Here is a 268-nt window from a genome sequence, read left to right as displayed (position 1 = left end):
AGCTTAAAGAAAGTCATTTTAAAGTGAGTAATGGGAATTCGTGGGCATGGCAACATGAATCTAATAAGTATGAATTGTAAAGTTATCTATTGGGGGGGGGGGCATCACCCCCCCAAAAAAAAAGATAGACGAAACACTCGCTCCTCGTATACTTTGATTTTCTAATTTAAAATTAAAACTATTTGATCAATTTACGTAATTTTTGGAACATGATATTTTCGTTTCGACATGTGTATGTACTCCATACACGTTTTTCTTAATTTTTTTT

The sequence above is a fragment of the Euprymna scolopes genome, chromosome 36 (genome assembly GCF_053919585.1).
Source record: "Euprymna scolopes isolate OS-2025 chromosome 36, ASM5391958v1, whole genome shotgun sequence".
NCBI classification, from domain to species: Eukaryota; Metazoa; Mollusca; class Cephalopoda; order Sepiida; family Sepiolidae; genus Euprymna; species Euprymna scolopes.
The sequence above is the reverse complement of the archived record's forward strand: the minus strand, read 5'-3'. Positions refer to the sequence as shown.